Source organism: Bombina bombina, chromosome 11 (assembly GCF_027579735.1).
Source record: "Bombina bombina isolate aBomBom1 chromosome 11, aBomBom1.pri, whole genome shotgun sequence".
NCBI classification, from domain to species: Eukaryota; Metazoa; Chordata; class Amphibia; order Anura; family Bombinatoridae; genus Bombina; species Bombina bombina.
The window spans coordinates 80,799,785-80,827,773 of record NC_069509.1 but is presented as its reverse complement, the minus strand read 5'-3'; the positions used below and the strand labels follow the sequence as shown (position 1 = coordinate 80,827,773).

Below are 27,989 nucleotides of genomic sequence, written 5' to 3'. Positions count from 1 at the left end.
AACCCGCAAGGTGATAGCCTCGCAGGATAAAATCACATTTCCGTACATCGAATAAAGTAAAATGAAACGATCTTACCGGAATCTACGCCATGGAACAGGAACACGGCCTTTCAAGTGTGACGGATAGTAGCATCGCCTCCGCCATGGACTTGAGAGAAGAAAGTAGGTAGCGGAGCGAAGTTCAACAACGCTGATTGCTTGAGGAGCTGTTAACATGAGTCGGGATGGTTTTGCAGAAAGAAACTTCCTGCATCTCTGGACTCTAACTTTCATCCAAGCCCTCACTGAGTGACTGACAGGACTACTTAAAACTCCTGTCCCATGCCGAAGAGTACTACCCTCCATAAGAGACAAAGACAAAAATTTAAAATTCTGACACGTCTCTGCCAACCTCCTGGGACGAAAGGCAAAGAATGACTGGGGGATGAGGGGAGTGGGAGGAATATTTAAGCCTTTTGTAATTTTAGATTTTTTTATTTTTATCATAGTGTTAGGTTTTTTTTAAATTTGTAATTTAGATTTTTTAATTGGTAGTATTTTTTTATTTTATTAGAATAGTAAGGTTAGGTTAATTTATCGTTTAATGTTAGGTTTATTTTTATGTCACGGGTAAGTTTTTATTTATTTAAATATAGTTATATTAAAATTGTAATTTAATGTTAGGGGGGTGTTAGGTTTAGGGGTTAATAGTTTAATTTAGTGTTTTGCGATGTGGGGGCCAGCGGTTTAGGGGTTAATAGGTTTATTTAGATGCGGAGATGTGGGAGGCAGGAGGTTTAGGGGTTAATAACTTTATTATAGTGTCAGCGATGTCGGGGAGCGGCAGAATAGGCGTTAATAACTTTATTATAGTGGCGGTGATGTCAGGGAGCGGCGGAATAGGGGTTAATAACTTTATTTAGGTGTCGGCGATGTCGGGGGCGGCGGATTAGGGGTGTTTAGACTAGTGGGTTATGTTAGGGTGTTAGGTTTAAACCCCTAGACATCAATGGGGTTGCGTTACGGAGAATTTTTATTCCGCACTTCATGTGTTAGGTTTTTTTTCTAACACTCTCTCCCCATTAATGTCTATGGAGAAAAGTGTGCACGAGAACCTCAAATCAGCCTTTGGATTTTGTGTGGTATGGAGCTTAAAGCCACCATAACGCACGCACAAGGAGGCTTTTCAGTAACTGGTAATGGCAGCGCTATGGAGGGCGAAATAATGCAACTTTTTTCGCTTTAGTTTTGCACCCTGTTTAGTGCAAAACTCGTAATCTAGGTCAGTGGTCACCAACCAGTGGTCCATGGACCACTGGTAGTCCACGAGAAGATGTTGGTGGTCCTTGACACCAAGCAGGAATTAATCTCCTCTGATGGTGTCACCCCGTGGCTGGACATCAGTCCCGCCCGGTGGGCTGCTCAGAGGAAGCTGCTTCCATTCTAAAGCCAGCAGAGGTTGGTATAGTCTTGGCTTGAATTAGTGGAATTAAGTATATAAAAAAAGAATTTTAAAAAATTGTTTTCTCATATTTCATTTATTTTCTTCCCTTTACCTGTCTCTTTGTATTAGTTTTCCTAATTCCTTCAGATGGACTAACATCACTGTTAATCTTCCTCCCCTCCATCTTCTTTTTCTTTAATTAAATATTAATTATTTTTCATTCTTATAATTTTCCCCCGCACAAAGCCATTCCACCTGAATTCCAGTAATTGCCATCCAGCAGATCAGCCATATCCCACCAGTATTATAGTAATTGCCAGTAACATCAGTCGTGGTTAGCTCACATCCTTATTGAGAGCTTTCTGATATAAACTTAATTTATGACTCCAATGTCTGTCCATAAGTAGTTTTGAGTAATTCCTAACTGGGGAGGTAACTTAGAAGTCTTGTGGTTCTTTTAAACATAATTCTTTTTTCCCCACTTTCTGCCTCTCTGTTTCCAGCTCAAAAGTTGGCACTCACCCTTCATCTGTCATTTGGAAATATTCTCTCAGTTCTGTCATACAGTTAGTTAATTCCAAAAAATAATTCTTAAAAATGTGTAAATATATACATAATGTAAACTTAGCTTGGGTTATACTAGTTATGTACAGTATGTGTGTGTGTATATATATATATATATATATATATATACACACACACACACACACATACACACTATAGAGGTTTGCACCTTTTAAAAACAAATTATGTTAGTGGTCCACGGGATTCAAAATTGTGAGTTTAGTGGTCCCTGAGGTCCGAAAGGTTGGCAACCCCTGATCTAGGTGATAGTAAATAATGTTGTCCCTTTGGTTTTCTCACAGTTACTGAGCAGAATATATCAATCATAAATCAATGAGTACCAGCACCTTTTCTTTTACAAAAAAAGCACTGGTTATAGCCAACCAACAGTGTAATAGGAAAATGATTTAATGCATTAGAACATTTTCTTATTGCAGCTTTATGTCAATTTAAAGGGACAATAATCTACATAGTAACATAGTAGATGCGGCTGAAAAAAGACAGAAGTCCATTGAGTTCAACCTACAGGGAGTGCAGAATTATTAGGCAAATTAGTATTTTGACCACATCATCCTCTTTATGCATGTTGTCTTACTCCAAGCTGTATAGGCTCGAAAGCCTACTACCAATTAAGCATATTAGGTGATGTGCATCTCTGTAATGAGAAGGGGTGTGGTCTAATGACATCAGCACCCTATATCAGGTGTGCATAATTATTAGGCAACTTCCTTTCCTTTGGCAAAATGGGTCAAAAGAAGGACTTGGCAGGCTCAGAAAAGTAAAAAATAGTGAGATATCTTGCAGAGGGATGCAGCACTCTTAAAATTGCAAAGCTTCTGAAGCGTGATCATCGAACAATCAAGCGTTTCCTTCAAAATAGTCAACAGGGTCGCAAGAAGCGTGTGGAAAAACCAAGGCGCAAAATAACTGCCCATGAACTGAGAAAAGTCAAGCGTGCAGCTGCCAAGATGCCACTTGCCACCAGTTTGGCCATATTTCAGAGCTGCAACATCACTGGAGTGCCCAAAAGCACAAGGTGTGCAATACTCAGAGACATGGCCAAGGTAAGAAAGGCTGAAAGACGACCACCACTGAACAAGACACGCAAGCTGAAACGTCAAGACTGGGCCAAGAAATATCTCAAGACTGATTTTTCTAAGGTTTTATGGACTGATGAAATGAGAGTGAGTCTTGATGGGCCAGATGGATGGGCCCGTGGCTGGATTGGTAAAGGGCAGAGAGCTCCAGTCCGACTCAGACGCCAGCAAGGTGGAGGTGGAGTACTGGTTTGGGCTGGTATCATCAAGATGAGCTTGTGGGGCCTTTTCGGGTTGAGGATGGAGTCAAGCTCAACTCCCAGTCCTACTGCCAGTTTCTGGAAGACACCTTCTTCAAGCAGTGGTACAGGAAGAAGTCTGCATCCTTCAAGAAAAACATGATTTTCATGCAGGACAATGCTCCATCACACGCGTCCAAGTACTCCACAGCGTGGCTGGCAAGAAAGGGTATAAAAGAAGAAAATCTAATGACATGGCCTCCTTGTTCACCTGATCTGAACCCCATTGAGAACCTGTGGTCCATCATCAAATGTGAGATTTACAAGGAGGGAAAACAGTACACCTCTCTGAACAGTGTCTGGGAGGCTGTGGTTGCTGCTGCACGCAATGTTGATGGTGAACAGATCAAAACACTGACAGAATCCATGGATGGCAGGCTTTTGAGTGTCCTTGCAAAGAAAGGTGGCTATATTGGTCACTGATTTGTTTTTGTTTTGTTTTTGAATGTCAGAAATGTATATTTGTGAATGTTGGTTTCACCTGTAAAAATAAATAATTGAAATGGGTATATATTTGTTTTTTGTTAAGTTGCCTAATAATTATGCACAGTAATAGTCACCTGCACACACAGATATCCCCCTAAAATAGCTATAACTAAAAACAAACTAAAAACTACTTCCAAAACTATTCATCTTTGATATTAATGAGTTTTTTGGGTTCATTGAGAACATGGTTGTTGTTCAATAATAAAATTAATCCTCAAAAATACAACTTGCCTAATAATTCTGCACTCCCTGTATACAAATCTAAAATACTTACAAAAAAGTTCCAGTTGAGCTTAAAATTAATCCCATTAAAAATGTGACCCATTTAACACGAGCAATCATATCCCTGAATTTTGTTTCTAGCCAGAAATGTATCTAAATCATGTTTAAATGTATCCAAGGTATTGGCATTTACTATCTCCTCAGGTAATGAGTCCCACAATTTTATTACTCTTACAGTAAAAAAACGTTTACGTTGCAGGTGATTAAAGTGATTGTAAAGTTTAATGAATTACTGCCCAGTATCTAAAAAAAGTCTTTAAAACAGAAGCACTTTCATTCATTAAACTTTACAAAGATGCTTCTTTTTTAAGATATTTGCCATTTTGTTATTGTAAACATACCACCGTTCCTCCACCCGCATATCGATGACGAATCTGGCTTCCTCGAATTGCTGCATGCTCCACAAGCTGGGTTTCAGCCTTAAATGAGTGACCTCTTGTCACAAAAAAATTCCTTGGACTAAACAGAGCTTCTGCTATCTCTGTATATGGGCCTTGAATATATTTATATAAAGTAATCATGTCATCTCTCAAGTGCCTTTTTTCAAGAGAAAACAGACCCAGTTTGGCTAAACTCTCCTCATAGCTTAAATTATCCATACTCCTTATTAGCTTTGTGGCCCTTCCCTGACCTTCTTTTTTTTTTAGGTATTACCAGGGATTTATATAGTGACAGAATTATGCTTTCCTCCTTTGCATCAATGCCTCTTTTTTTTTTTTCTTTTTTAAAGATTTTTATTTGAGGCTCAATATAAAGCATACAGAAATATAAAACAATGTAACATGAGATCAATGCAATATTTGCATAGAATAAGACTGTTTCAAGCAGACAATGGCCCCTATTTTAGAAAGGTCTTGTGGACCTGATCCGACAGTGCGGATCAGGTCCGCAAGACCTCGCTGAATGCGGAAAGCAATACGCTCTCCATATTCAGCATTGCACCAGCAGCTCACAAGTGCATCAGAGATTAAATTCAAAGAAAGTATTATACAAACAGCATGCCAGTTAGAGTACAAACCTCCTTAATGAAACAAGAGGCCGCTCTTGGACCTCAAAGGTAAAGGACAAAATCACAGAAGATTGATTTTTGATCAAAAGAGACCGCTCTTGTATCCCGGGTGACTGACCTCATTTTTCAATTTTTATATACTCGTGTTTTTCTGTTACTCTGTACTTATATAGTTAATGAGAGTTAGATTAAAGCATATCTACATATAAGATATAGACTGCACAAATATTATAGAACCCAGACAAATATTGAAAATATAGTTGTAATTGGGGAGGATTGATAAGATTACTAGTATATATAGTATAAAAAAAAATCTAAGAAAGATAATATAGGTACATTAAAATGTGTGGAGGGTAGCATGATAAATAATGACAGGGAGAAGGCTGAGGTACTAAACCAGTTTTTTTCTTCAGTATACACAAGAGAGGAACCATTGAATGATACTTTGGAACAGAATAGAACATGCCAGTCCATACCACTAACTGGGTTTTGTTTAGAGGATATCAGGAAAAAACTAAAAAATATTAAGGTAAATAAAACTCCAGGCCCAGATGGAATACACCCAAGGGTGTTAAGTGAACTTAGCACTGTTATAGACAAACCTTTACTCTTAATTTTTCAAGACTCATTATCCTCAGGCATGGTACCCCAGGATTGGCGTAAAGCTGATGTGGTGCCACTCTTCAAAAAGGGAAGCAGGGATGATCCAGGAAGCTATAGACCAGTTAGTCTGACATCAATAGTGGGGAAGATATTTGAAGGGATTATAAGGGATTATATTGATGAGCATATTCGTGTAAACAAGATTATGAGTTCTAATCAGCATGGCTTTAGGAGAAATAGATCATGTCAAACTAATCTAATTAGATTCTACGAGGAAGTAAGTAAAAATATAGATAAAGGGGAATCAGTTGATGTGATATACTTAGATTTTGCAAAGGCATTTGATACAGTGCCACATGAGAGATTAATGCACAAAATTAAGGGACTGGGAATAGCTGAAAATGTTAGCTCATGGATAAATAACTGGATAAAAGATAGGGAGCAACGAGTAGCAGTAAATGGATCATACTCAGATTGGACAAAGGTAATCAGTGGCATCCCCCAGGGATCAGTACTGGGCCCTGTTCTTTTTAATATTTTTATAAATGACTTGGAGCAAGGATTAAATAGCGACATCTCTATTTTTGCAGATGATACTAAGTTAAGTAAGGTCATTAGGTCAGAGCAGGATGAACTCTCTTTGCAAAGGGATTTGCTAAAATTAGAACTATGGGCAAGTGAATGGAAAATGAGATTTAATACGGAAAAATGTAAGGTTCTACATTTTGGAAGTAAAAATAAGCAGGCTATGTATTTTTTAAATGGGACAAGACTTAGCCAAACACAGGAGGAAAGGGATTTGGGAGTAGTAATAGATAACAAGCTAAAGATGAGTGCACAATGCAGGGCAGCGGCTTCAAATGCTAATAAGATACTAGCATGTATTAAAAGAGGCATTGATTCAAGGGAGGAAAGCATAATTCTGTCATTATATAAAGCCCTGGTAAGACCTCACCTTGAGTTTGGAGTGCAGTTCTGGGGACCGATTGCTAAAAAAGATATTGCAGAACTAGAAAAAGTTCAGAGAAGGGCCACAAAGCTAATAAGGGGATTGGAGAAATTAACCTATGAGGAGAGGCTAGCCAAACTGGGTCTGTTCTCTTTAGAAAAAAGTCGCTTGAGAGGTGACATGATTACTTTATATAAATATATTCAAGGCCCATATACAGAGATGGCAGAAGCTCTTTTTATTCCAAGAAAATTGGTTCTGACAAGAGGTCATAATTTAAGGTTGGAGGAAAGGAGATTTAATCTCCTGTAACGGAAACGTTTTTTCACTGTAAGAGCAATAAAATTGTGGAACTCATTACCAAAGGAGGTAGTGAATGCCAATACCATAGATACATTTAAAAATAGTCTGGATACATTTCTGTATATAAACAAAATTCATGGATATGATTGCTAGTATTAAATGGGTCACATTTTAATGGGGTTATTTAAGCTTAACTGGAGCTTTTTGTAAGTATTTTAGATTTGTATAGGTTGAACTCGATGGACTTCAGTCTTTTTTCAACCTTATCTACTATGTTACTATGTTACTATATCATGGAGAAATAAGAATTAGCTCTCCAATACCTTTAACCCTTCTATAGCCATTTAGAGAGCTTCATATTATTAATCTGAGCACTGCTAGCATCTGGTAAGAACAATTATAGGAGGAGTATGTAAATGTAAATCCACATATTCCGGAGGGATAAAACTTTAGAGGAAAAGTATAGACCATTGCAGGTTCGCTATGTGCATACCTCAGATTTGGGCATCAGACATGAAGTCATCATTCTTTCACGTAGGAAAGATAGGTAACTAGCCAACCCCACTATCATAAGTACAGGGCTAAGTTTGTTTTCCAGGTTATTTAGCAGATCTATATATAATTTACAGAAGTAAATAGTTATGGGAAGATAGTGTCTCATCACTTATAGTATAAATATAGCAATTGAGCCGACACCAGGACTTATATAGTGAAGAGCCAGAAGGTCCAATCAACACACAAAAATTACCATCGCCAGCATCATATTTCAGAATGGGAGATAACTAAAGAAGGTATAAGTGAAAAAAATTAGTTCTTAAGAATATGCTTTGGGTTAGGACATTAGTAGAGCATATTATGTATATCAGGGGACCCTAGGTAAATTGGAGTTTGTCAGCTAGGGCCATGTAGAGAAAGGGGGTTATACAAATATATACCTCATACTGGGTAAGGGGATCTGCAGTTTAACAACATTCAACAGTAGGATAAATTTGTTTTTTTAGTCAATATTACCAGCATAACACCCCTATATAGATAAAACATGTTGTTTGATTCTATGGTAAGAGTACACTTTACTAACATTAGATCTTCTGAATGCAAGCCATTATGGTAAGCTGCTTGGGAATGAAATTAGTTTGGCTTTGACTCCGCAAGCTTCTAGATATTAAGGGTAATGCCTCTTTTAATACATGCTAGTATCTTAATCTTAGAAGCCGCCCTGCATTGTAGATTGGCTGCTTATTTTTACTTCCAAAATGTAGAACCTTGCATTTTCCAGTATTAAATCTAATTTTCCATTTACCTGCCCATTCTTCTAATTTTTTGCAGATCCCCTTGTAAAGCAAGTTAATTCTGCCCTGACCTTATGACCTTACACAACTTTGTATTATCTGCAAAAATAGAGATGACGCTATTTAAAGGGACAGTCAAGTGCAAAATTTCATGATCCAAATAGGGCATGTAGTTTTAAACAACTTTCCAATTTACTTTTATCAGCAATTTTGCTTTGTTCTCATGGTATTCTTAGTTGAAAACTAAACTTAGGAGGTTCATATGCTAATTTCATAGACCTCGAAGGCCGCCTCTAATCTGAAAGCATTTTGACAGTTTTTCACCACTAGAGGGCATTAGTTAATGTGTTTCACATAGATACCATTGAGCTCACGCACGTGAATTTACCAAGGAGTTAGCACTGATTGGCTGAAATGCCAGTCTGTCAAATGAACTGAAATAAGGGGGCAGTCTGCAGAGGCTTAGATACAAGGTAATTACAGAGGTAAAACTTGTATTATTATAACTGTATTGGTTATGCAAAACTGGGGAATGGGTAATAAAGGGATAATCTATCTTTTTAAACAACAAAAATTCTGGTGTTGACTGTCCCTTTAATCCTTGCTCCAAGTCATTAATAAAAAATATTAAAAAGAACGAAAAAGAAAGAATAAGCAATCACTGTGTAGACTGTTGCTAGGTCAAGTAAATGTTACCATACCTAAAGGGACATATTACCCGTATGCTAAATCACTTAAAAGTGATGCAGTACAACTGTAAAAAGCTGACTAGAAAATATCACCTGAGACTCTCTATGTAAAATAGGAAGATATTTTACTTCATTATGTCTTCAGCTAAAAAAAGTAAGTTCTATGTGAACAGTTATCCTTCAGCTACTGTCAGGTGCATGTTGGGGGAAAAAAAGCCAATCAGCTTCATTGATGCTGATGTTACACATTACTTTACTGTGATTTAATGAGATTTCACTTAGAAACCACCTTAGGTAAAAACCCAGGTTTTGTACGCAGAACAACTTTATCTGAATGAAAGATCAGATAAGGAGAATCACAATGTAAGGCAGATAACTCCGAGACTCTTCGAGCCGAGGAAATAGCCATAAGAAAAAGAACTTTCCATGAAAGAAGTTTGATATCAATAGAATGAAGGGGTTCAAACGGAACCCCTTGAAGAACTTTAAGAACCAAGTTTAAGCTCCATGGATGAGCAACAGGTTAAAACACAGGCTTAATTCTAACTAAAGCCTGACAAAATGCCTGAACTTCTGCCAGACGCTTGTGTAAAAGAATAGACAGAGCAGAAATCTGTCCCTTTAAAGAACTAGCTGATAATCCTTTGTCCAAACCCTCTTGGAGGAAGGACAATATCCTAGGAATCCTAACCCTACTCCATGAGTAATTCTTGGATTCACACCAATGAAGATATTTACGCCATATCTTGTGGTAAATTTTTCTGGTGACAGGCTTTCGTGTCTGTATTAAGGTATCAATTACTGACTCGGAGAAGCCACGCTTTGATAGGATCAAACGTTCAATCTCCATGCAGTCAGTCTCAGAGAAAGATTCGGATGATTGAAAGGACCTTGTATTAGAAGGTCTTGTCTCAGAGGCAGAGTCCATGGTGGAAAGGATGACATGTCCACTAGGTCTGCATACCAGGTCCTGCGTGGCCACGCAGGCACTATCAATATCACCGATGCTCTTTCCTGTTTGATTTTGGCAATCAGACAAGGGAGCAGAGGAAACGGTGGAAACACATAAGCCAGGTTGAAGAACCAAGGCGCTGCTAGAGCATCTATCAGTGCCGCTTCTGGGTCCCTGGACCTGGATCCGTAACAAGGAAGCTTGGCGTTCTGGCGAGACGCCATGAGATCCAATTTTGGTTTGCCCCAACGGAGAACCAATTGAGCAAACACCTCCGGATGGAGTTCCCATTCCCCCGGATGAAAAGTCTGACGACTTAGAAAATCCGCCTCCCAGTTCTCTACACCTGGGATATGGATAGCTGACAGGTGGCAAGAGTGAGTCTCTGCCCAGCGAATTATCTTGAAGACTTCTGACATCGCTAGGGAACTCCTGGTTCCCCCTTGATGGTTGATGTAAGCCACAGTCGTGATGTTGTCCGACTGAAATCTGATGAACCTCAGTGTTGCTAGCTGAGGCCAAGCCAGAAGAGCATTGAATATTGCTCTTAACTCCAGAATATTTATTGGGAGGAGTTTCTCCTCCTGAGTCCATGAAACCTGAGCCTTCAGGGAGTTCCAGACTGCACCCCAACCTAGAAGGCTGGCATCTGTTGTTACAATTGTCCAATCTGGTCTGCAAAAGGTCATACCCTTGGACAGATGGGCCCGAGATAACCACCAGAGAAGAGAATCTCTGATTTCCTGATCCAGATTTAGTAGAGGGGACAAATCTGTGTAATCCCCATTCCACTGACTGAGCATGCATAATTGCAGCGGTCTGAGATGCAGGCGCGCAAATGGCACTATGTCCATCGCCGCTACCATTAAGCCGATTACATCCATGCACTGAGCCACCGTGGGGCGCGGAATGGAGTGAAGAACACGGCAAGCATTTAGAAGTTTTGATAACCTGGACTCCGTCAGGTAAATTTTCATTTCTACAGAATCTATTAGAGTCCCTAGGAAGGAAATCCTCGTGAGAGGAGATAGAGAACTCTTTTCTTCGTTCACTTTCCACCCATGCGACCTCAGGAATGCCAGAACTATCTCTGTATGAGATTTGGCAATTTGAAAGCTTGACGCCTGTATCAGGATATCGTCCAGGTAAGGAGCCACCGCTATGCCTCGCGGTCTTAGGACCGCCAGAAGTGAGCCCAGAACCTTTGTAAAAATTCTTGGGGCTGTAGCCAACCCGAATGGAAGAGCTACAAATTGGTAATGCCTGTCTAGAAAGGCAAACCTCAGGAACTGATGATGATTCTTGTGAATCGGAATGTGAATGTAGGCATCCTTTAAGTCCACTGTGGTCATGTACTGACCCTCTTGGATCATGGGTAAAATGGTTCGAATAGTTTCCATCTTGAATGACGGAACTCTGAGGAATTTGTTTAGGATCTTTAAATCCAAAATTGGTCTGAAGGTTCCCTCTTTTTTGGGAACCACAAACAGATTTGAATAAAACCCCTGTCCTTGTTCCGTCCGCGGAACTGGATGGATCACTCCCATTACAAGGAGATCTTGTACGCAGCTTAGGAATGCCTCTTTCTTTATCTGGTTTGCAGATAATCTTGAAAGGTGAAATCTCCCTTGTGGAGGAGAAGCTTTGAAGTCCAGAAGATATCCCTGAGATATGATCTCCAACGCCCAGGGATCCTGAACATCTCTTGCCCACGCCTGGGCGAAGAGAGAGAGTCTGCCCCCTACTAGATCCGTTGTTGGATAGGGGGCCGCTCCTTCATGCTGTCTTAGAGGCAGCAGCAGGCTTTCTGGCCTGCTTGCCCTTGTTCCAGGACTGGTTAGGTTTCCAGGCCTGCTTGGATTGAGCAAAAGTTCCCTCTTGTTTTGAAGCAGAGGAAGTTGATGCTGCACCTGCCTTGAAATTTCGAAAGGCACAAAAATTAGACTGTTTGGCCTTTGATTTGGCCCTGTCCTGAGGAAGGGTATGACCCTTACCTCCAGTAATGTCAGCAATAATTTCTTTCAAACCAGTCCCGAATAAGGTCTGCCCCTTGAAAGGAATGTTGAGTAATTTAGACTTTGAATTCACATCAGCTGACCAGGATTTGAGCCATAGCGCCCTACGCGCCTGGATGGCGAATCCGGAATTCTTAGCCGTTAGTTTAGTCAAATGAACAATGGCATCAGAAACAAATGAGTTAGCTAGCTTAAGAGTTCTAAGCTTGTCAACAATTTCAGTCAATGGAGCTGTATGGATGGCCTCTTCCAGGGCCTCAAACCAGAATGCCGCCGCAGCAGTGACAGGCGCAATGCATGCAAGGGGCTGTAAAATAAAACCTTGTTCAATAAACATTTTCTTAAGGTAACCCACTAATTTTTTTATCCATTGGATCTGAAAAAGCACAACTGTCCTCAACCGGGATAGTGGTACGCTTTGCTAAAGTAGAAACTGCTCCCTCCACCTTAGGGACAGTCTGCCATAAGTCCCGTGTAGTGGCATCTATTGGAAACATTTTTCTAAATATAGGAGGTGGGGAAAAGGGCACACCGGGCCTATCCCACTCCTTACTAATAATTACTGTAAGCCTTTTAGGTATTGGAAAAACATCAGTACTCACCGGCACTGCATAGTATTTATCCAGCGTACACAATTTCTCTGGCACTGCAATTGTGTCACAGTCATTCAGAGCAGCTAATACCTCCCCAAGCAATACACGGAGGTTCTCAAGCTTAAATTTAAAATTAGAAATCTCTGAATCAGGTCTCCCCGATTCAGAGACGTCACCCACAGACTGAAGCTCTCCGTCCTCAGGTTCTGCATATTGTGACGCAGTATCTCGTAGCTCTGTATCTCGTCTAACCCCAGAGCTATCACGCTTGCCTCTCAATTCAGGCAATCTGGATAATACCTCTGACAGGGTATTATTCATGATTGCAGCCATGTCCTGCAAAGTAATCGCTATGGGCGTCCCTGATGTACTTGGCGCCATATTAGCGTGCGTCCCTTGAGCGGGAGGCGAAGGGTCCGACACGTGGGGAGAGTTAGTCAGCATAACTTCCCCCTCGACAGACCCCTCTGGTGACAATTCTTTTATAGATAAAGACTGATCTTTACTGTTTAAGGTGAAATCAATACATTTAGTACACATTCTCCTATGGGGCTCCACCATGGCTTTTAAACATAATGAACAAGTATCCTCTGTTTCAGGCATGTTTGTACAGACTAGCAATGAGACTAGCAAGCTTGGAAAACACTTTAAAGCAAGTTAACAAGCAATATAAAAAACGTTACTGTGCCTTTAAGAGAAACAAATTTTGACAAAATTTGAAATAACAGTGAAAAAAGGCAGTTACACTAACAAAATTTTTACAGTGTATGTAACAAGTCAGCAGAGCATTGCACCCACTTGCAAATGGATGATTAACCCCTTAATAACAAAAACAGAATAATAAATGACAAAAACGTTTTTTAAACACAGTCACAACAACTGCCACAGTCTACTGTGATTGTTACCCTCCTCAAACACAACTTTGAAGCCTTTTGAGCCCTTCAGAGATGTCCTGGATCCTGCAGGAAGAAGCTGAATGTCTCTGTCAGTATTTTATCTGCACAGAAAAGCACTAAAATAGGCCCTTCCCACTCATACTGCAACAGTGGAAAGCCTCAGGAACTGTTTCTAGGCAAAAATCAAACCAGCCATGTGGAAAAAAACTAGGCACCAATAAGTTTTGTCACCAAACATATATAAAAATGATTAAACATGCCAGCAAACGTTTTATATTACACTTTTATAAGAGTATGTATCTCTATTAATAAGCCTGATACCAGTCGCTATCACTGCATTTAAGGCTTTACTTACATTAATCCGGTATCAGCAGCATTTTCTAGCAAATTCCATCCCTAGAAAAATATTAACTGCACATACCTTATTGCAGGAAAACCTGCACGCCATTCCCTCTCTGAAGTTACCTCACTCCTCAGAATATGTGAGAACAGCAATGGATCTTAGTTACCTCTGCTAAGATCATAGAAATCACAGGCAGATTCTTCTTCTAATGCTGCCTGAGATGAAACAGTACACTCCGGTACCATTTAAAAATAACAAACTTTTGATTGAAGTTAAAAAACTAACTATAATACACCACTCTCCTCTTACTATGTCCATCTTTGTTGAGAGTTGCAAGAGAATGACTGGATATGGCAGTGAGGGGAGGAGCTATATAGCAGCTCTGCTGTGGGTGATCCTCTTGCAACTTCCTGTTGGGAAGGAGAATATCCCACAAGTAATGGATGATCCGTGGACTGGATACACTTAACAAGAGAAACAATATCATGATGTTCAGGAAAACCATGTCCAGCCTCTAAATGTAGTACATCCAATTTCTAATGCCCAGCACAGTATCTTTAATTATTAATAATAATAATAATAATAATAATAATAAAAAGTATAGTCTAGCTGGGGAGCTGTAATTCATTGCATTCCTGAGCTTAACATGGCTGCTCAACCAATCAGAATCGTCATACAAACATAGCTTTGAATCACCAACAATGTCATGATCAAGACTGGCACGGGTCCGGGCCTGGTTCATGTGATGTATGTACCTTTGTAAGGGTGTAACACATAATTACAGATGAGCATTAGTTCATTAATAACCATGCTCTGGAGAAGGGCTTGACAAACCCAACCAAGACCCAGTGTGCCAATGGCTCCTAAAATGTTACCCCTGGTTCCTAAATTTTGGGGTTATTTTCCATGTATCTATATACAAATAGCACTGTCTGACTCCTAAATATTCTTACTGGCTCCTACATTTGAAACAGTTGTCTACCCCTGCTGTAAAGTCTAAAGAATTAGGGCATTTTAGTATGTTAGAATGTGCCACATGCACTACATTTCCCCAATGTATAATGCATCTAGAAAACTGTTATGTTCTTATTTTTACCTGCACAGCAAGCCAGGATTTACTTTATTCTGAAGACAAAATGATTCTGGACTTAAACTATGATTTCCCCCCACTTAAAAGAGATTTGGTTTGGACAGACCTTACAAAATATCACACTGCACAGAAGCTTATAGGATCAGTTCAGGACATATCCTGACAAATTCAGGACATCACAGAAGCGAGGTGATGTGGGTTCACTTCCATGGTTATGTCAGCTTCTAAACGAAACCTTAGTCTTATAGCTGTGGCTGTATACACTGTGCACAAGTCAGTGACCAATATATTTGACTGCTGCTGTATGCACATGAATAGGGTTGTAAAAAGACTGGACAACTGGGAAAGAAAGATATGTTTAACAGCAGTTAGACCTCAGATCAAACTCCATATGTGACCATGCTGCTGTAGCACCTGTCAGTGATATGCTCATATCAAACTTCAAATCAGACCCCCCCACTGCCTGCAGCATGTGTCAGTTATATACCCAAATTAGACCTCAAATGTTCCTGCTAGCTATATTCACTAGATCAGACCCCTGAAACCTCTGTGTAAGGCATATGCCCATATCAGACCTCAGATCAGACCCCTGGCCCTGAAAACTCTGTGTTAGGCATAAACACCCTGAAACCTCTGTGTTAGGCATAAACACCCTGAAACCTCTGTGTTAGGCATATACCCACATCAGACCTCAGATCAGTCCCCTGGCCCTGAAACCTCTGTGTTAGGCTTATGCCCACATCAGACCTCAGATCAGACCCCTGGCCATAAAACCTCTGTGTTAGGCATAAACACCCTGAAACCTCAGTGTTAGACATAAGCCCACACGAGACCTCAGATCAGACCCCTGGCCCTGAAACCTCTGTGTAACACATATGCCCAGATCAGACCCTAGACCCTGAAACCTCTGTGTTAGGTATATGCCTATATCAAACTTCAGATCAAACCCCTGGTCCTAAACCTCTATATAACAAATATGTCCAGATCAGACCCCTGGCCCTGAAGCCTCTGTGATAGACATATGTTCACATCAGACCTCAGATCAGACCCATGGACCTTAAATCTCTGTGTTAGGCATAAACCCCCTGAAAGCTCTGTGTTAGGCATGTGCCCACATCAGACCTCAGATTCATGGCCCTTATAAGCCCATATTAGACACCCAACCCTTACCCTCTATTAGATATAAGCCCACATCAGACCTCAGATCAGACTCCTGGCCCTTAAACCTCTGTGTTAGGCATATGCCCACATCAAACCTCAGATCATACCCCAGACCCTAAAACCTCTACTTTAGGAATATGTCCACATCAGACCTCAGATCATACCCCTGGCCTTGAAATCTCTGTTCTAGGAATATGCCCAAATCATGCTGGTGAATGCTGAAAGTGCTTCAGTTTGGTTATATTATATTAGACACATAGTTATAAAGTTATATGCGAGCAATAGTGCGATAATAAAATGTTCTAACACATTAGACCACTGGTTTTAAAACCTGTCCTCAGGCCTTCTAACAGGCAAGGTTTTCAAGATTACCTAGGCCATGTTTTCTCAACAGACGGGCCACAGCCCAGTACCGGGCCTTGAAAGCCCTCCTGGGGGGCCACAACATGAAATGCCCCCACTGCAAGCTGCGACAGGCCTGCCACTCCACACATGAGAAATAGCGGGCAGGCCTGTCAGAGTGCCAGTGCACATGTAGCGGCAGTTCAGTCTGAGGACAGTTTGGGAAATGAGCAGATAGGACTGGACCTCAGCACTGCAGTTAAGTGATACTAACCCACTGACACCAATGAATGAATGTATATATTTTGTTCCCCATCTTACACTAATGCATTATAATATACTTGTACAGTATATATATATATATATATATATACACACCAGTGTCTTAGACTAATTTCCTTTTGCACTTTTATGAGCCTTTAACAGTGGTTACATTCTTTAGTTGTTTAGATATATGTTTTACTACGTTTTCTATAAAAGTTAGAAAAAATAAATGAAAGCAAATCTCACTTATTAGCTCTGGGTGGAATCAGAATAAATACCTCAGCCATCCAGCACTTTTAAACCTCATAGCTTTAACAACTTGGAAAATCTTATGTAACATAAGGACAAAGCATTCTACAAATCTGAGAATTTAGAATTGATCCCAAACATATTAAAATCAGAAAATGAGTCAGAAAATCTGATGGGGAGGAGATTATTAAAGCACCGTGTGCACTGGAATCTGGATACAAAATTAAACCTAGCACCAAATAAAATAGTTTTTTTTTTTGCACTCAGAGATTTGCGATTGTATTACGAGTTAAAAGTAAAAATGTTGCTCTCTCGCGTTCGCAAAGTCGGGGTAATAGACTTTGAGAAGTCTTGAACGCAACATTGCATCCCCCCATTAACTACAGTGTAGCCGGAAAAAAAAATTGGAGTTAAAAAAAGCACCCACAAGTCACGCAAACACGATTGTGGTTATTTAAAAGCACAACATATGAAGATAATATTGCATATTTCATAATCCAATGCTCTGCACATAACAGAATATGTTCTATTTATTCTTAAAGAGATATTTAAATATATATCTGATTGCACAAATATATATTTATACCTATATATATTCATATAGGTATAGACATATACAGATATATACATAGGAATACCTATTTAAAAATACATAGAAGGTATTCTGCTATGTGCACAACATTGGAATGTATAATACTCACAGTAAATACATATTTAAACACTTGATTAAACATGAATATTGCATAAATATGATTTATCAGGTTTTCATCTACTTGACTCTAAAGGGCTCCAATGTCTATATATGTCTGTAAATACATAAATATACATATAAATACATATGCACACACATATAAATATATATATATATATACAGTATATATATATATATATATATATATATAAACATATAACACCTAAGACCTCATATTGTTGAGCCCTCATAACTTTTTATAGTAATTTTTCTTTTAAATAATTTTTATTAGTGTTATTATAAGTGTAACTGTACTTTTAAATGTATTTGACATTTTTTTGACTTGCAGAACATTTAACAAGAGTTCTGAAGTTGTGGTCATCATTCTAGCATAAATCGCGATTGCACTCATGTGTTCGCATTTACTTTCAACTTGTAATATGGGCAGAATTTAAATTGCGTGCAAACGGCCTAGAAAAGCCGATATTGCTAGCGCACAAACAATAACGATCCACTTATAGGGGTCGATTTATCAAAGCCTTCGGCAGGCTTCGCCCCACTACGACCGCAAGTTTTCACAAGAGAACCTGCAGTCCGTATTTAACAAGCAGCGGCCATTAGACTGATGTTTCCCTAACCTTTCGCCACCTCTTAGGTGGCAAATTTCAATCTCCTTGGTCTTGTCTGACCGGGGAGATTGACAGCTTCTACCCACGCGTGATTGGCTGTGCGCTTGCAGGATTGCACGCAAGCACAAAATAGCGCTCGCGTGCAATGCTGAATTCCGGCTGCGGAATTCAGCCTGCCAAAGGCAAGCTGCTTTGGACAGGGGCGCGTATGTGCACCCCCGTCCGCCGCAGCTTGATAAATCGACCCCATAATCTAGTCGTATATATACAATGCAGTTTCATTTAGGAGTCAAGAGGAAAATATAAGGTGCCAATGTTCCAGGATTTAACTGATTTTGTGTCTAGTTCTCGACATCATTTTATTTTTACAGCAAACAAAATTTGGCATAATTTAAAATGATCATCAAGGCCCATTTGAAAAACTGATTCTACCTTATTTGCCAGAGGAGCATGCATGTATGTATAGTCTGTGTATTCTTGCACATGCTCAGTAGGAACTGGTGACTCAAAAAGTGTAAATATAAAAAGATTGCACATATTTTTCAATGGAAGTAAATTGAAAAGTTGTTTAAAATTGCCTGGTCTATCTCAATCATGAAAGTTTAATTTTGACTTAAAGTGACAGTCAAAACTAAAATTGTTATTGCTTAAAAAGATAGATAACGCCTTTACTATTCATTCCTCAGCTTTGCACAACCATCATTGTTCTATTAATATACTTTATAACCTTTAAACCTCCAGATTTCTGCCTGTTAACTTAAAACCTCCAGATTTCTGCCTGTTAACTTAACAGGCAGAAATCTGGAGGTTAACAGTGTTAAGGCACTATAGTCAGCCTCTTAATCACATGCTTTTTTATTTGCTTTTCCCAACAGGGAAGTGCTAGTTCATGTGGGCCATATAGATAACAATGTGCTCACACCCGTGGGTTGTGCACAAAACAGCTAAAATGCAAGTCAATAAATAAATAAATAAAAAGTCATGTGATCAGGGGGCTGTCAAAAGAGGCTTAGATACAAGGTAATCACAGAGGTTTAAAGTATATTAATACAACCATGGTGGTTATGCCAAACTGGGGATTGGGTAATAAAGGGATTATCTATCTTTTTAAATAATAAAAAAAATGAGTTGACTGTCCCTTTAAGTGTCCCTTTAAATGCCTTGGCACTGCCAGACAGGGACTACAATGCAATAAATACCGCTGGCAGAGAACAAAAAAAAAACTAAAAATCAGTCACTGGATAAACCCATACTGGCACCACAAAAACCCAAGAATATTTCCATCTGCACAGAAACAAGCAGCCGTCCCAATTAATGCTGCCACAAATAAAAAAAAAATAAAAAAACTAACTTAGAGTTACTGAGAGATTCCTGTATAGATTTCCTTTGCTTGCCTCTAGGGTATAATAAAACACAGCTAGTTCTTTTATCAAAGCCTCGATTGCATTCTCTACAGGGACGCACTGGCTGGGAGTGTATCACAAAACAAAACAACAACAAAAAACTGCTCCCTTTAAACAGCTGAGAGTTGCAGAAATAAGAGAGTCTTCGAAACTGGCTGACAGTCTGCTATTTAACCCTTTAGTTGATATTCTGCAATCAAAAGGGTTAAATGTGTATAACCTGATTTGGCTGTCTATGTCACTTGTGTGTATCTTTGCAGTGAGACATTTTGTATCATAGAAAGATAGCAACGATTTTGATGACGCAGTTGTATTTCTAAAATGTGAGTTTCTCAAAGTGAATAATACTCAAATGTTTTCTTTGTTTGATCGTAAAATGATCATCACATCTTTTTTAACCTCTTTTAAACCCTTATGACAACCGGACGTTCTCACTCAGAGGGGTTATTTCTGAATGCAGGAATAGCGCAGTCTTGCCACTGTCGTGTCCGTGTCGATAAGGGGTTAAAGTGAAGGTAAAGTTTTAGCTACTTCTAAACAGAAACAGTCTTCCTAGTTCCAATATTATGAACGCTAACTTTATTTTACAATTCATTATTTATTTGCAGAATAATACTGTTCTATATTAACATACTGTTATGTTAATAACTCCTCCCCACATCCACTTCCTGATCTTTGTGACAGTGACGTATAGAGCGGTCCCACCCGCTCTATACGTGTCTCAATACAGCGTTCAGGAGAATCCAAATGATCAGCACATGCACACAGCATTGTCTACTAAGCAATGCGCATGCGGTAATCTTCTGTACCAAAAACAAAGGCGAAACGCCTGCGCAGATCATCCCTTAGGTGGATGACGTAGTTTGACGGCGGCCTAACGGCCAGGATTTCAATAGGCAGAGATAAAAACGTGACCAGCAAATAAAAAAAAAAATTATTGCGGGTTGAATTTTCTACTGAAAAGCAAGTAAGTTTACAGCTATAAAACTCATTTTAAACTTAGAATTAAAAAAAATTATGAATTAAACTAATATTTATTTTTGGTAAAAAGTATAATTAGATAATGCAATCGTGAAAACTTTACCTTCACTTTAATGGACATCCTTGTGCTGAATAAACCAACTGGGTTTTTTTTGTCAGGCTTATGTAGGAGTGTGGCTATTTTCAAAAAGAGCATCCTGTACATAACACATATATTTACTGCTAGTAAGGAGATTTTACTTAAAGGGGCATGAAACCCATTTTTTTTCTTTAAAGAGACAGTCTACACCAGTCTACTCCAGAATGTTTATTGTATAAAAATACAGATAATCCCTTTAATACCCATTCCCTAATTCTGCATAACCAACACAGTTATATTAATACACTTTTATCTCTGTGATTACCTTGTATCTAAGCCTCTGCAGACTGCCCCTTTATCTCAGTTCTTTTGACTGACTTGCATCAGTGCTGACTCCTAGGTAACTCCATGTGACTTAGCACAATGTTATCTATATGGCGGCACACATGAACTAATGCTCTCTAGTTGTGAAAAGAATGTCAAAATGCATTCAGATAAGAGGCGGCCTTCAAGGGCTAAGAAATTAGCATATGAGTCTACCTAGGTTTAGCTTTCAACTAAGAATAACAAGAGAACAAAGTAAAATTGATGATGAAAGTGAATTGGAAAGTTGTTTAAAATTGCATGTCCTATCTGAATCAGGAACATTTATTTTTGACTAGACTGTCCCTTTAATGATTCAGATTAAGCATACAATTTTAGACAACTTTCCAATCTAATAATATGCTTCTATTATAAATTTGCTTCATTGTCTTGCTGTCCATTGTTGAAAAGCATACCTAGGTAGGCTTAGGAGTAGCAATGAACTAGTGGGAGTTAGCTGCTGATTGGTGGCTGCCCTTATATCATGTTGTTATTGGCTCACTAAATGTGTTCAGTTAATTACCAGTAGTGCAATGCTTCAACAAACAATACCAAGAGAATTAAGCAAATTGTACAACACAAGTCAATAGGAAATTTGTTTAAAATTGTATGCTCTATCTGAATCGTGAAATAAAAAATTGGGGGGGTTTGTCCCTATAAAGGACAGGAAATCCAAAATGTTTCTTTCATGATTTAGAGCATACAATTTAAAAAAAAATCCATTTGACTTGTGTTAACAAATTTGCTTCATTCTCAAGGTATTCTTTGTTGAGGTGCATACCTAGATAGGCAGAATACACTTGTCTGAAGCACTATATGGCAGAAAACACTGCTGCTATCTAGTGCTCTTACATTGTTAAAGGTATTCTTGCAAAACTGCTGCAATATAATGCTCTAGACTAGTGCACAGTCCTAAACTTACATACCTGCTTTTCAACAAAAGATGTCATGAGAATAAAGTGAAATAATGTTTATTAACCTTTGTATAAAAATATATTTTAATATATTTAATTACAGCTATTTCATATGCATGAAATATTTTTACTGTGATGTAGTCGTTATTTAGTACACATTCTGCATAGCTAGGCTTGTAGTAAGTGCATCTCTTAAAGGAACATTAAACAATTTGAGATGGTAATATAAAATGATAAATCGTATATTAATAAAAAAAATCTGCAATATACTTTCATTATTTATTTTGTCCCCTTTTCCTGTAATTCCATTCTAAAATTGTGAGCTTTTCTGTTCCTGTTAAAAACAGAAGTGCAGAACACTGTTCTATTCCACACAGCCATTGGCTGCACACTCTAGTGACCTATTTATAACTGTCCCTAATTGGCCACAGCACAGAAGGTAACCTAAGTTACAACATGGCAGCTCCCATTGTTTTATAGACACTAAAACTGTACACTTATTTTGTCAATATTTAAACAACTAATGAAGTTTTTTTTTTTTTTAAATAATCTACGTTATTCTCAGACTAATCTTTTCTTTGAATGCATCATTCTATCTAACATTTATTTAGTGTTTAATGTCCCTTTAAGTATAATGTATCTAAACATAAATATGATAAACTAAGGTGAAATTTATGGCCTTGAAATCCAGCACTCGTGATGTAAATGTATCCCAGGGATCTGAATGTGGTGGAAGACAATGACTATGGTACAATAGGCATACTATGGTAGAGGAAAGAAATGTGTTCTGAATCATTCCTCTAATGAATATTACTAGCTGGGAACATGATTCTTGATTACATGCCCCAAAATATATATGAAACATCAAAGTATCAAAGCTCTTACACTTATATACTTCATGCTATAGCACTGAGCATAAGGGTGCCCTGTGGGCTTCTCATCAGATGGTGTTTATAACTAACAGTTTATTTTTACTGTGGTCAAACTTTCTATTGATGTTCCAATTGTCTGTGTGGGAGCACAATCTTAGGTTGTATCAAGATAGGAACTAGAAGCAGAAAACTTGCTACCAATGGTACTTTATAGATTACAGAGTTAAAGGGACATTGCACTAAATAAAAATATCATGCATTGCATACACATATTTCTCAACACTTCTGGCTAGGCATTAGGGACTAAGGAGGTTGAGGGGGGGGCATTGTGTGGGCGGGGCCATGCTGGGAGGGGTGGAGTCACGGTGGATAATGGCTGGGATCATAGGCATGTCTGGGTGGTCTATGAGTGGGGGAAATTCTGCACATAGGTAGAGGGACAGGGCTTCGAAGGGCATACACATACCTCCCAACATTTGTGGCTAGATATTAGGCACTCAGTAGGTTTAGGGGGGGCATGGTCATTTTGTGGGCGGGGCCGTGCTGGTAGGGGTGGAGTCACATGTGGATAATGGTTGGGATCACAGGTGTGTCTGGGTGGTCTATGGGTGGGGGGAATTCTGCAAATAGGTACATATAACTGTCTTAGAGGGACAGAGCTCAGAAATAAGGGCTGTCCCTCTCAAAAAGGGAGAGTTGGGAAGTCTGCAAACATGTTAAAAATATTTTTTGCCCCCAAAAAATATTAAAGTGATAGTAAAGTTTAGGTTTAGAAAAAGTACTGCGTAAAACGTCCAGTCAAGCAGATATGGCTAATTTTTTAAAGATTTATTTTTGCTCCATAAATTTATCTCCTGCAAGCTTTTCTCCATCACCCAACACGGTGCTGCTTTTGGATAAGGGGGCGGTGCAGACAATGGCAAGTGTACCTCACATCCTAACTGCAAACTGCACATGAGCTTCCTAATAGATAGCGCTGATACAGATTTCAATAGTGCGTGACCTATGCTTGTCATTGGCTGGACTAACAGTCAGTCAAGAAAGTTGTGCTATGTTAAGCAGAGGAGAGAACTGTGTGGTGACTAAATATAAGGTACAAAAATAAACATTTTAACATCTTTTTCATCAAAAATATTTAAATCAGTCATATCGTTTTACATAGTAAATGTACTAAAACTAAACTTTACTATTGCTTTAAAGAGATATGAAACCCAATGTTTTTATTTCATAATTTAGATCGAGCATGCCATTTTAAGCAATTTTCTAATTTACTCCTATTATCAATACTTCTTCATTCTCTTGGTATCAGGAATGTAAGCTTAAGAGCAGGCCCATTTTTGGTTCAGTACCTGGGTAGCGCTTGCTTATTGGTGGGCTTATGTCTAACAGAGGTTTAAGGGCTAAGGGGCCAATTTATTAAAGTGCGGACGGACATGATACAATGTAGCGTATCATGTCCGCCGCACATCGATAAATGCCGACAGCATACGCTGTCTGCATTTATCATTGCACAAGCAGTTTTTGTGAACTGCTTGTACAATGCTGCCCCCTGCAGATTCGCGGCCAATCTTCCGCTAGCAGGGGGTGTCAATCAGCCCAATTGTATAGCTTCTTCATAACTGCAGTTTCCAGCGAGCCAAACGGGGATAATTCGGCCCCTAAGTGTCTAATATGGGCTGTATAGTATTTCCCTTACCAGTTAATTAATTAACTCCTTCACTTCTTGGAATTTCAGAACTGTGGTGCACAGCTGCAATTAGCGACCTTCTAATTACCAAAAACCAATGGCAAAGCCATGTATGTCTGCTATTTCCGAACAAAAGGGATCCCAGAGAAGCTTTTACAATCATTTGTGCCATGTTTGCACAACCAGTATGTAAATAATTTCAATGAGAAAACCAAAGTTTGTAAAAAAAAAAAACTTTTTTTTTATATATGATCGCTTTTGGTGGGGAAATGGTGGCATGAAATATAGCAAAATGGGCCTAGATTAATACCTTGGGTTGTCTTCTTAAAAAAATATATAGTTTTGACAGGTAAATAAAAAAACAAGGTTGTATTTCTGTTATGGAGTGATAGCAAAAATCCTGGTAATCTGGGGAAGCTTTTGTCTGAAATTCCCAGTAATGAAGAGGTTAAATTGCCTTATAACTAACATATATTTTATTATACAAACTGTTTTGTCAAAGCGTATAGATAAGACATATTTCATAGATCCGCAAAATAATTAAATGCAGACCTGTGTACTTGTGACTTCTTTATCCAAGTGTAGTGGGACCTAAGTCACTGTTTGGTGACATTGCCACCATGGATATTTATCCCAGACTTCCACTGCTCTCCCAGATATCACCTATAATGTTTTTGCATATGAAATAGAAATGAACGGGGCTGGCAATCAAACACAAGCATCTTCAAACACTAGAAGGGCTGACCCTTGACTACAAGAGAGGGCTTCAATACAGTGTGGCCAACTGGTAGTCATGAAAATGAAACTATAAAGCCATATCAAAAGAAATGACACCAGTGGTTCCATAGGATCCAAAAAACCCTGCTCAGTAAATCCATCTCGCATTCTAAGCTTGAATGTAATCACTAGGGTTACCATATTACCACTTTAAAAAGGGACACATATGAAATATACATACGTCAGGGCTGTTTAAAGAAATGTTTTGTATAAGAACCCTGACATATGTATTTTTCATATGTGTCCCTTTTTAAAGCGGCAATATGGTCACCCTATAAATCACCTATCTATACATTGTATTGTACCACCCTTGGCTCTTGTGTTATAGCAGGGGCTTCTTATCCAGAGGTCACACAACAAAAGGGTGCCACATAGCGTAATCTTGTTCAAATATGTGAAATTCAGAGAAGAAAGGACTCACACTTTAAGATGGCACCGAAAACAATGATGCAATAAGCACAGGCTGGTACTCTCAGTCTCCAGCTGACTGGCACTCTGGTGAACTGCTACCTGTATAAAGTGTAATGCAACAGGCTGTTTTCTGTATGCAAATGTGCAACTGGTAATAAAGCAGGGGGTTCTACAACAGATATACTCTAAACCAGTGGTCTCAAAGTACCGGCCCTGGGGCCATATGTGGCCCTCAAGATATTTTAATCTGGCCCTCCCTTGTTTATAAGGTAAATTATTAATTTGCCCCCATCATTTTTTAGGGTTCTAAGAGGTGTAACAAGTTGATGTACTAGGCACTCACAAGATAATATAAAGACAAGCATGCATTATCCAGTGTAGACTCCCATTAGGCACTGCTTGGATAAATGTCACTTTTTATTCAGTTCCAGAATGATCACTTTACTTGGCACTTACAAGATAAATATACATTGTGTATGTCTATTGTGGACTACAACTCCCACCATGCACTACTACTTGTGTAAATGTCACTTCCATTTTCTATATATTTATTTACAACGCATTTCTCAGTCTGCTGACTGTTTCATCAGGCATCTACTATCGTTGCCTATACGATTGGAAGTGGCGGTGCCTGAGAATGGAATATTTTACTATTGGACTCACACTTATATTAGCAAACATACTATTTATTTTAGTTGGGTTTTTTTGCATTAGTTTTTTAATATTATTGTTAGGTGCCCCCTGTAATTAGTGGGTAGTTTTATGTTGTTATTTTCTTTTCTTATCCAAAGGAATCCATACCCCTTGGGGATATGGAAAACATTTGATGGAGGTATAGGACTGGATCCCTAAATATTTTAAAAAGAAAATAGTATTAACTGTTACCATTATCAATACCTCAATTCCATATTTTGATTACACAAAAACAACAGCAACAATCTCATTGGTTGTAGCTAGATTTTGCATTTGTGATTCCCTATTTTTATATAAAATAAACGTTTTAAAATCCTGTTCTGTTCCTTGCTACCATATAAATAATAGAACCAAGTTATTGACATCTTTTGAAGTCATTTTGGTACCTAACTGGTGATGATGATGATTTTGACAGTTTGGAAAAGGGGGTATGGGGACATATTGGACAATTCCCTGTGGTCTGTAACCAGTGAAAAGGTTGATAACCGGTATGTTATTGTATCTGTAGCCACTTTCTGCTGGACAAGTGTTGCAGAAAAGGAGGCCAGTATTTTGTTTTTATTAGCTCTGAATCTAAATACTTACTGGCAATCAAGGTACAGTGGAACATATATAATAATAAAAAAATATATAAAATCAAAGCACAGTCACTCTCTATAAAGAATAGTTTAAATACTTGGTATGTTACTGTATGCACTACAAAAGACCATAAACTTAAAATATGTATCTGCCACAAACTGCAAGAAGAATCAAGCTTGCCAGGCAGGATGCCAATACCCATGGCGCACTTACCTCTTCCTTCCACTGTACTCCTGTGCCCCAAGTCCTCGGGGGTCCATGTATCCTCAACCAGGGCAGATGGGCTGTAGAGGCAGCTTCACTAATCCGAATCTGAGACCATGCACAGCTTGTGGCAGTGGTGGCTATGCCCAGTTGTAATATGGGTAGTGCCCAGATGGTAATAAGATCGTACAGAGATCAGATGGAATATGAGGGAAGTCACCAGCTGTGATATGGGGACAAAGTCTAGGAGTTGTGGATCGCTAGGGTAGGAGCTGAGGCGCAAGTGGGGGGGGGGGGGGGATGTTTTGGTGTTGCAAAAGGGGCAGTGCCGAGCTGTAAGTTATAGCCTGGATGTGGTAAGCACAGCAGACTGTGGCAGTGCCAGGCTCGTCTGGGTAGTGAGAACACTGCCTTGGTTTGGTAAGCGGCAGTACTCAGTTATAACAAACGACAATGCCAGGCTTGGCTTCGGGGACAAAGGCAGTCTTGGCTGTGTGGTTTTATTCGCTGCCCACTCCACGGCTCGGTCTTGGTACAAAACCTTCCGGAACAGTCTGATCGGAGACCGTGTTTAGAAGGCCAGGTCACCCGACATCGCTAAGAGCGCCCCCAAGCGGGAAACACGGGTCCCGGCTAGGCCGAGCTGCAGGCCCGCCTCTTGGCACATCAATGCGACACCTGCACTGGCTGCCCGTGGTGTAGCAAGCAAGAACCCGTCAGGGAGCGGGGCATAATGTTTGCTTTGCCTTCGCCCTATATATTCAGCTCCTTGTCTGACAATAGTTTAGTAGAAATACACATGGAGTGAGACACTTATACAAGAAATGTGTTGTGCTCGGTATCTCACCTACAATAAAATGTCAGACCT

General features: G+C 39.2%; 1 protein-coding gene across 3 annotated transcripts in view; it reads right to left on the bottom strand.

The window, feature by feature from the left end:
• RAI1 (retinoic acid induced 1) overlaps positions 1–27,727 on the bottom strand; it is a 602,776-nt gene extending 575,049 nt beyond the window's left edge. For 2 of the 3 annotated variants that reach the window (XM_053694387.1, XM_053694388.1), the window contains exon 1: positions 27,131–27,726. The gene's annotated coding sequence lies outside the window, so the exon portion shown is untranslated. Of the gene's footprint in view, positions 1–27,130 lie in introns of all 3 variants that reach the window. The other variant, XM_053694390.1, reaches the window with a different exon arrangement.
• Between the last annotated feature and the right edge of the window lie 262 nt (positions 27,728–27,989).